This window comes from Otolemur garnettii, unplaced genomic scaffold, assembly GCF_000181295.1.
Source record: "Otolemur garnettii isolate 467f Iridium unplaced genomic scaffold, OtoGar3 scaffold00006, whole genome shotgun sequence".
Lineage (NCBI taxonomy): Eukaryota > Metazoa > Chordata > Mammalia > Primates > Galagidae > Otolemur > Otolemur garnettii.
The window spans coordinates 39,692,337-39,702,048 of NW_003852401.1; positions in this window are offsets into that span (position 1 = coordinate 39,692,337).

Consider the following 9,712-nt stretch of genomic DNA (forward strand, 5'->3'; position numbering starts at 1 on the left):
CTCAAAAAAAAAAAAAAAACCCTTCTCTATTAGAGATATACCCAGAAGTGTTTCTGGGTGAAATGATATTGATGTTGGGAGTTTGAAAAAAAAAAAAAAAAAAAAAAAAGAAAGAAAGAAAGAAAAGAAAAGCCTTCTCTAACTCCTTCCTAAAGTATCTCCCCTCCAGTTATTACCATTATTTTTTTCAATGCACTCATCATCATCTGAAAGTATCTTAGGCTTTATACGTTTGCATGTCTATTGTCTGTCTTTTTACCTTGGGATATGAACTACTGGAGAGGAAAGGCCTTGCTTGTGTAATATGCTCACGTGATAGCTGTAGCTTTGGGTTGGGGAGACTACAAGGGAACCTGGTAGACGGAGTACAGAGAAGGCCCAGGATATAAGTGTAAGGGCATAGATGACAGAGGACGAGCTGGCACTGGGGACTATAGGAACTTCTAGAAAGGAAGAAGAGTGTCGTGTTGTGGAAACCTATGGAAGAGCCATGTTTGAAAGAGCTTGTGGTCAACGGTGAAGACGGCTGCCTAGTGTCTACTGCCCATGGAGACCTGGGTGGCACTGGTGACCTTAGTGATGGGGTGTGAGCTGGACTGCAGGGCAGAGCACACAGGGCGAGAGAGTGGAGGAGCAGTTGTGCATGCTGCCATTCCTTCATGGTAGGTCCCAGCATGCAGCTGGAGGATGACACGTAGCCTCTAGAGGAATTATTTTTTCCAATGGGAGACAGTTGAGTGGATGGGCTGAGGCTAGAAGAAAAGCTGAAATTAGAGACGAGGATGATGGATGTCACTGGGTCTGCGAGAGGCCAGAGGAGACAGAACCAGGAGACGCAAAGAGGGTGGGCTGTAGATAGGAGGAGGACGCCACCTCCCTTGTAACAGGAGAAAGGCGAAACATTTACTCAACCCTTGCGATTGGCAAACAACACAGAAAATGTGGTCCCCATCTCCAGGAACTTTGCAATCTGGTTGGAGTGGCAAGACAGTGCAACAGAAAGAATAATAACTCAATGTGAAATAAACCTGCAGGCAACAAGTGCTGTGGTGTTTCAGAGGAGAGCAAGATTAACTCCTGACGCTGTGATCAAGGAAGTTTTCATGAAATGTGTCATCTGATGTGGGCCTTGAAAGCAGGGTAGCATCTCACAAGCTGGAGACACAAGTGGTAAAAGAAAACAGAGGCGAGCACACTTCATGTAAAGGGACAGGCGTGGACAGAGGAATGAAGTACTGCACTTCCGGTACTTCCGTCAGTTTATCCTTCAGCTAGGAAATAGAATTTTTTTTTTGGACACTAATAGATCATGGCAATTTAGAGGAAGAAAGAGACCTTAGAGATTATCTCTTCAGATGTTCTTATTTTTCGAGGTATGAAAACTGGGGTTCAGAGAGACAGAAATAACTATTGAAAGTCACAAAACTGGTGCCAGAGTTTGGATCTGGCTCATAAATGTAGCTTCCGCAATAAGTTTATTGTACAGGTTGTAAAGATATAATATAAATAAGACCACACCAAATATTATTGAATTATGCCAGAAATGCAAGAAAGACTAGATAAATTTTAAGGTTTTTTTTTTTTTTGAGGCAGGGTCTCACTATGTCACCCTCAGTAGACTGCCATGGTGTCACAGCTCACAGCAACCTCAAACTCTTGCCCTTAAGCGATTCTCTTGCCTCAGCCTCCCAAGTAGCTGGGACTATAGGCACCCGCCACAATGCCTGGCTTTTTTTTGTTACAGTTGTCATTGTTGTTTAGCTGGCCCGGGCTGGGCTCGAACCCGTCAGCCCCAATGCATGTGGCTGGCGCTGTAGACATTGTGCTACGGGTGCTGAGCCATAAAAGATATTTTATTGCAACCTACATTAAAGAAGAGTTTAGGAAGATTTGTTACTAGGAGGTTACCTAATGACTTCTGCAATTCACCAGATTTATCCTAGTCTCCTACATCTTGGCCAAACTAAGCCCCAGTTGGCCAAAGTGAATTTGAAGGAAAATCTATGTTAACTCAAAGTATAAATTTATAAAAGAGAAAGAGAAGGATAATGAGAAGGTATTAGGGTCTCATGGCTGTTGTAGCAAATTACCACACACTTAGTGGCTAGAATCAACAAATTTACTACCTTACAGGTATGTTTTGTTTTTTTAAGACAGTGTTTCACTCTGTCACCCTGGGTAGGGTGCTGTGGCATCACAGCTCACAGCAACCTCAAACTCATGGGCTCAAGTGATCTTCTTGCCTCAGCCTCCAGAGTAGCTGGGAGGTACCTGCAATAATGCCCAGCTAATTTTTCTATTTTTTAGTAGAGACGGAGTCTTGCTGTAACTCAGGCTGCTCTTAAATACCTCAGCTCAAGGAATCTACCTACCTTGGCCTCCCAGAATCCTAGGAGTACAGGTGTGAGTCACCATGGCTGGCCTACCTTACAGTTTTAAACAAATATCAAGCTGAATTTCCTTGATATTCTTTCATATCTTTTGTTCTATTTTGGTGCTTAGCTATTGGACCCAGCGGGAGGGATGACATGTTCAATACAGGTCTCGTTAGATGAAACCAAGGTGTTATTAGGGCTGTGTACTTTCTCTCTAGAGGAGCATCTGTTTCCTGTCTTTTCCAGCTTCTAAAGACTGCTCTCATTCCTTGGCTGTGGGCTGTGACCTTCTTATTCCATAGTCAATGTCAGCCACAGCTCTTCTCTTAGAGAACTGGCGTTCCCTCCAATCACAGCTGGAAAAGGTTCTCTGCTTTTAAGCACTCCTGTGACTAGATTGGGCCCACCTGGATATTCTGGGCCCTCCTCATCTCAAGTCCTCATCTTTATTACATCCGAAGTTCCCTTTGCCAGGTAAGATAGCAAATTCTCAGGTTCTGGCATTAGGACAGGGACATATTCGGGGCTCCATTATTTTGCCTATCACAAAGAAGTAAAAGGAGGAAAAGACACATTACAGACCATTGGATGACTTACAGATAATTAGAAAAGAAAATGAACACCGATTGTTGGTATAAGTTTATTAAATCATAGCAGATATCACTTTATTATTTAATAGATCTGGGAAATACCAGAGGCAAATCTGTCATCTAATTTTTGTTAGGATGTTCTTGCAGAAAGATGAAAGAACGTGAGTAAGATCCCACCACAGTAAGCCCCATTCACAACTCACTAAACTAATGAAAAGCGGGTTCAGATGTAAACCTGGATGAGCCCCTCCTACTGTGACACGGGGCTTTCTGTCCTGGGTCCTTCTTCACCCAGAGAATTATCAGTGACTCGGAGAAAGACTTAAAGGTCAGGTGTAGCAAATTACAAAAATCAAGGGAAAATCTCCATAAACCGGGAAGATAGAAGGAAACCACATGTATCATACAAGAATAAACCTGAAGCCTTAAATTTCAAGGAGAAAATAAATTAAATACAGGATAGATGATACTGTATTAGGGGTCAATTTATGTAAAAATCTTTTTTTTTTTCTTCAAAAAAGCAATGGCTGTGTCTGTGAAAGTAGAAGTGACGTTAAGGGCACCAGTTAACAAACGCTGAGCGTCTACCGTGTACCAGGCACTGCACGAGGGGCTTTGCCTATGCCATATATTTTTACTCTCACAATAAGTCCATAAGAAATAATGGTTATCTCTGTTTCACAGGTGAACATAGGGTTCAGAGGTGTGAAGCAGCTTGCTCAAGATTACAAAATCATTTATCTGTACAAACTTGGGCCTGACTCCAAAGACCAGGCTTGTATCACAGAATGACAAATGTTTTCAAAGGGTTGAAGAATTGTAGCTTCATTAGTAAAAGCAGCATCCAGGTCATTACAGAAAACATCGAGAGGATATGATTTATTTCAATCTCCTTACTTTACAAGGGGCTTTGACAAATTGTTTTGTTGGTTTGTTTTAATTTTTGCAGTTTTTTTGCCAGAGCTGGGTTTGAACCCGCCACCTCCAGCATATGGGGCTGGCACCCTACTCCTTTGAGCCACAGGCGCCACCCCACGTTACAGTTTGTTTGTTTGTTTGTTTGTTTTTTGACAAATTTACATGTATCTAAAGGACTGTGGTGGACACAAAGTCCTATTAGCAGTAAATGATCCAACTTGGGATGTCTGCCTTAAAAAGCCTTAGGATCAGGGTGGATGGTACAGAAACTTAATACTCACTAGAAATAGTCAAGGAGAGGAGAAAAATTTCTCTTCTAGAAGTAGTATGGAGGTAATTTTGGTTCAAGAGGGTTTAATGATAATGATTTATGTTAGGAAGTTAGTATTCAAGGGCAGACTTTGTATGAGTTTCTTGGAAGCTGCAAAAAAAGTGCTTTCATCTTTGGGATTAAATAAATGGTGCTCAGCCTAGATAGGTGCTCAATTTGCGTCTGTTAAGTGTGTGGACAAGTGACCTTGTCAGGGACACTGTATGAGAAATTAATAAATTGAGAAGGAAGTTACAAGAGGTAAACTTTAGGGTTATTTTCAAGTTTGAGTTTTCTTTGATTTGATGTAGATTGTTGAATTGAGATAAGGAGGGTGAACAACCTATAGTTGTGGGTTTGCTGCCTTTTTTGTTGTGTTACTGGTAAGTTAATAAGAAGTTCTAACAGCCTGATTGGCACTAAGCTCTAATGACCTGAATAACAACATCAAAAGTGTTTCATACTTGTATTACAAATAAGTCTCTTTTTAAACATGTTGACATTTAAATTGTTCTTGAGTGGCCTTCGCTACTTTTTTTCTGCATTCTTGCAAGGTTGATTGGCTGAGTCATAGAAAAACAAACTAAATTTGCAATCTAGCCACTTGCTATAAACAAGCTGGCAATAGAAGGGTCTTGAGGGGTTATGGCTATGACAACAGCCCCCAAGAATCTAGTGGGATATGTTTAGAGGGTTCAGTAGGCCATAAGTCATAAACTGTGGTGCAGGAAAGATGAGTGGGGGATACAGACATGGAAAGGGATGGCATAGAACTGAGCCAGGGTTAGCAGTGACCTATATTACAGGATCTGAAGAACTCAAAGGAAAGCCACTGTCCAGTTTAATATATTCAAAAATGATCCTATATTACAGGATCTGAAGAACTCAAAGGAAAGCCACTGTCCAGTTTAATATATTCAAAAATGATCCTATATTACAGGATCTGAAGAACTCAAAGGAAAGCCACTGTCCAGTTTAATATATTCAAAAATATTCAATAATACTGAGGCTCACGTCTGTGATCTTAGCACTCAGGGAGGCTGAGGTGAGTGGATTGCCTGAGCTCAGGAGTTTGAGACCAGCTATCTCTAAAGTAAATAGGCAGAAGTTGTGGCAGGCGCCTGTCGTCCCAGCTACTTGGGAGACTGAGGCAAGAGAATGGCTTGAACCCATGAGTTTGGGGTTGTTGTGAGCTAAGATGCCATGGCACTCTACCAAGGGTAACAAAATGAAACTGTCTCAAAAATAAATAAATAATAACATGGAGGTCATATGCATGCATGTCAAAATCCCATCTTTAATACAACCAAATAAATGTATGAATATTACGTATTTGTGGTTCTAGTGGAGCAGACAGCTGAATTTCCTTGATAGTCTTTCATATCTTTTGTTCTATTTTGATGCCCAGCTATTGGACCCAGTGGGAGGGATGCCATTGAGTTGGCAAAACTGCAATCCTTTTATATCCAGCCCCTCCACACCAATGTTTTATATCCAGTTATTTGGAATTCTCCATTGTCAGCCTTTACAATGCTTATTACCATTTGAGATCATGTCACCACGGACACTACAAGTGGCCTCTATGTGCAGTTCTTTAGTCCTGTGCAATATGCCTCATTGGAATTTAATCTTTGGGAATTCTCAAATTAATTTACCATTGCAGTCATTCTAGCTAATGACCACTTCTTTGTACTAGATGCCTGAAAATTCCTTTAGTTTTCAGAGAAGTCTGTTTTTTTTTTAGGAAAGGTAAACTTCTAAAGCCCTTTAACAGAAGTTAGTTTATCAGATTAGTTGGCCTAGCTTTGCTTTCCGAGGGTCCTTCGTGTGCCACTCTGTCTCTTTATGAAACTGATGGCATTTTCAAGCTGGGTAATTAAGGAGATTTTAATTAAAAGACATTTACAGAGTCTGTGTGGTTTAAGAAAAGCAAGAAGGGCTGGGACAGTACCCCAGGCTAGTGATAGTGCAACTTGATTATCACACCTGGTTCTGATGGTGGATGAGGGCCAGGAACTGGATGTCAGTCTCTTCTCTCCTATTTACTGCCGGTCTCTCACATGAAGAAAACCTAAGCAAAACTAGAGGGTGTGGTCCATCCAGGTCATTCTCCTGGGGCGGGGGGAGGGCTCATCTGGAGAGGCAAAAGTAAGAGATCTAGCACAATGTGTAATAAAGCCGGTGTTCCCAGGGCACTGTGCTTGATCTTCTTAAATCAGCTACTTCCCCTGTGCCATCTCATTTATGATTTTTACTCTTCCCCTCATCCCATACACTAATGCCCAAATAAGTCCACCCAAAGGGACTTCTCAACACTCCCTAAACCAACCTATTAAAACTCATCATATTTACGCCCCTTATCCAACCTGCCCTTCCTCCCAGATTCTGCATCTTAGTTAAGATATCACCATCCTGGGCCAGATGTGGTGGCTCATGCCTGTAATCTCAGAACTCTGGGAGGCTGAGGCAGGTGGATTGCCCGAGTTCACAGGCTAGAGACCAGCCTGAGCAAGAGCAAGACCCTGCCTGTAAAAAATAGCTGAGTGTTATGGTGGGTACCTGCAGTTCCAGCTACTTGGGAGGCTGAGGCAAGAGAACTGCTTGAGCCCAAGAGTTTGAGGTTGCTGTGAGCTATGACACCACAGTACTCTACTAAGGGTGACCAAATAAGACTTTGTCTCAAAAAAAAAAAAAAAATCCCTATCCTGGTGTCCATGTCAGAAATCCGGGAGTTATTTCATACCACACAGTCTTTTCCTCAGCCTCAATGTCCCATCACCAATTCTGCTGATTTTGCCTCTAAGCTATTTCTTCATCTAACTTCTTTTTCCCCATTATTACTTCCATTTTTCTGGTTTAAGTGATTACTACCTCTGGTAACATGTCTTCTGGTCTCTAGTGAGGAGCAAGTTCCCTCTTTAAACAATGACCCACATTTCCTTCAGAGTATACGCTTAGAAATAAAATATATTTTATTCACTCGTTGATTTAGAAAATGTTTATTGAGACCTATTATGTGTTAAATACTACACAAAGCATCGGACATTTGGAAAGGACAGACATGTTCCTTTCTTTTGGTGGTATCTTGTGGTTGAGAGAGACAAGTACAGAAAGACAGGTGCAATGATAGAATTGTAAGAAAGGCTCTTAGCTTACAACAGGGATAAGGGTGGTGGGGAAAACTCCCCAGAGAAAGAAAGCAGTGGTTAAGTTAATTCTAAAGAACTAGCAGGGGTTAGCCAGGGAAAGATGTTTCGGACTGAGTGCAACCCGGTTCAAGTGCTAGAAGCAAGAGAGAAGGAGAACTAAATACAATGTGTGTGAAGCAGGAAGTATGACATCAGTATCAGCTGATGAAGACTTTTGTCAGGGACTTTGGACTTCATCTCAAAGTTTATGGGGACCTCTGGAGAACTTAAGCTGAGGGATGACATGATCACATTTGGATTGTGAAAGGATTATTTTTAAAGTTATTGGGTGATGAATGGACTTGAAAGGGGGTAAGACTGGAGGCAAATTTGTTGTTAAGTTCTTTCACTGAACTAAGGAGGTAGCAGTGGATATGAACTGATCCAAAATATATGAAGGTAAGATTATTTCCAGGACACACCGAAAGATTGCACTTGAAGGGTGAGGGAGAGAAATGAATTTAGACTGATGCTTAGGACTCTGGCTTAAGCAATTGGGTGGATGGTGCAAATATTCATCAGGGTAGGGAATTTAGAAAGAAGAGATGTAAGAGACTTAGGTAATGAACTTGATTTTGGACATGCTGAGTCTGTGATCCATTCAAGTGATGCTGAGTTGGATGTCCATGTCTATATTTTGAATCATGACAGGAAATGAAACTTTTCAGGCCATGGCTATTGAATAAAAATTGTATAGAAATTATTGGAGGAAGGAGAGAACAAGTGTACCGTGAGTTAGGAGGAAAAATTTTTAGTCCACATTAATTACTGGATCAAGGCCGAATTCTTTTTGTTTTAAATTAATTTTCATTAAATCATAACTTTGTACATTGATGCATTAAGGCCAAATTCTTAAGTTAAATCTTTTCTCTCTGACTTTGGAATCTCTATCAGTACCAAATTGCTGGTGAGTTTCCATGTGTACTTGGGGTCTCTGCTTCTTGGCTATCCATCTTCTCTTTGCTTTTAGTGTTTTCTTTGACTAAAATGCCTGCTTTGACTTCTTTATCTGGTTATTGCTTAAAAACTTAAAAACTTCCCAAAATTATTTTAAGACTGTCCACTCCAGGAAGACCTCACTTGCACTTCTGGTTAGGTTGATGTCCTCTCCTCCCTTCTCGTAGTTTTTTCTTTATGCACTTATCCTACCTCTTCTCACATGGTATTGAAATAATTTGCCCACCTGGCTCATCATACAGATAGTTCCATGACTTTGAGGATCGTGCTGCATGTGAAATTTCCCAGGAAGCTGATTCTAAGACCGAATATAGTGTATGTGATGTTTATTCAGGAGTGGTCTTGGGATCATCACCTGTAGAATGGAACAAAGGAAGGAGGAGTGGATTGAGGAAAAAGATGAGCTCTGGTATAAACCTAACAACTGCCTCACCCCACACCATGAAGTGCTCTGGAGCTAGCGTGGCCTTTCAGAGTTGTTCCAAATCGGATCGAGGTGGCTTGCCTCCACATACCCCTGACTCTATCACTCAGTCACTGGGCAGGGGCCACCCAGGAAGGGGCATGACCTTGGGTGAGGCAGCTCTGCAGCTGAAGCAATAACTGAAGAGGCCAACAGCTGAGGAACACCTGCTGACAGCACCCCCCTGCCGCAGGGCAGCGCATCCTTTCTTGAAGGGGGATCAATCAGGGCAGTGTACCGCAGGGTCCACCATAGATGCTGTATTTTCTCTTTGCATTTTTCGGGCCCACCATAGTTATATAGCACATAGTAGACCAAACTGGATGTCCATAGGACAAATTTGGCTGGTAGACAAGTATTGTTTTGTTCACCTACCATGGGAATTTTAGAAATTAGTTCATTTAAGAATTGGAAGATTTTATATTAAAATCATGGATACTAGCTTTTCTTGAAAAATCAAAGTATGTGGAAACACTGGATCTTTGTCTGAGATGCAGACTGGGGTCTGAGTTGAGCAGCAGTTGTCCTCAACCTTCCCCCTCCTCTGATGCATGGAACCCTGCCTGCCACATGTGTTTATATTACCCTTGGTCCTTTGAGTTTGTCCCCACTCCCCATTAGTTATTAAAGAAGCGTTTATTGAACTGAGAAAAGATTTACATTCCTGTGTTATACTTCTCAAGGAACATTCATGTACACGGACTAATTTAATCCTTAAAACAATTCTGAAAATTAGTATGATCACTCCCATTTTAAGTTGAGGAAACTGAATCCCAGGGTCTCTAGCCAGGAAGCAATAGGATTATGACTTGAAATCAAATCAAGCATTTTGATCTGAAACCCCACGATCCTCCCACTGTGATGTTAAAGAGGACAATCGGATGAGGTTGTAACTAGCCTAGGCAGAAAGA